This window comes from Pygoscelis adeliae, unplaced genomic scaffold (genome assembly GCF_000699105.1).
Source record: "Pygoscelis adeliae isolate BGI_AS28 unplaced genomic scaffold, ASM69910v1 Scaffold438, whole genome shotgun sequence".
NCBI classification, from domain to species: Eukaryota; Metazoa; Chordata; class Aves; order Sphenisciformes; family Spheniscidae; genus Pygoscelis; species Pygoscelis adeliae.
The window spans coordinates 139,247-139,977 of NW_008825313.1; positions in this window are offsets into that span (position 1 = coordinate 139,247).

Consider the following 731-nt stretch of genomic DNA (forward strand, 5'->3'; position numbering starts at 1 on the left):
ACACCCTAGCCAGGCTGAGCAGCAGGCGGCGGGTCTGGGGGGCCCAGACACCCCAGAGCAGAGAGGCAGCCTGCTTGAAGCTACTGGGAGATAGGTGCCTGCCTGCCTGCCTGCTCCTCTGTAGAGCAGCTGGGAAGATGCAGGGCCAACAGTGAAGAGAGAATGCCCGCCCAGTCCCTCTAGCCCTCACGCCTCACATCCCTTCATCCATCCTCTCTTCTAAGGGCTACAGCAAATTCCACCTCCATGGAAATCCTGAGTCTCCACTGGCCTTTGTAAACCACAGCTCAGCAAACAAGCCTCTGAAGCCTGCACACAGCACGCTCGGGGATATGGTGTGGCTGCACAGCCCCGAGGCGGCACCCCACAACTCTGCTGGGCACCACTTCCCATCGAGCACGTGGGAAACGCATGCTGCCTGCACTGCCCACACCCTCTCACCCTGCCACACATGGACACGCAGCACAGCTAACGGCATTGCATGACTCCCCATCCACCGTGCTGCCGGCAGGGCGCACAAAGCAAGCTTTCTGCAGCAAACACCGGGCATCCTCCCTACAATCACGGAAAGCCAAAGCCGCCAACACCCCACAGACACACTCTGACAACCAGGGGTTTGGGGCAGTGAAACCGGCACCCCTGCACACTCATACAGCCCTCACACGGCGCGGCCCCACGCAGCCCGTCCCTGCCCCAGCAGCGGTGGCTGCACAACCACCGCACATGAGACA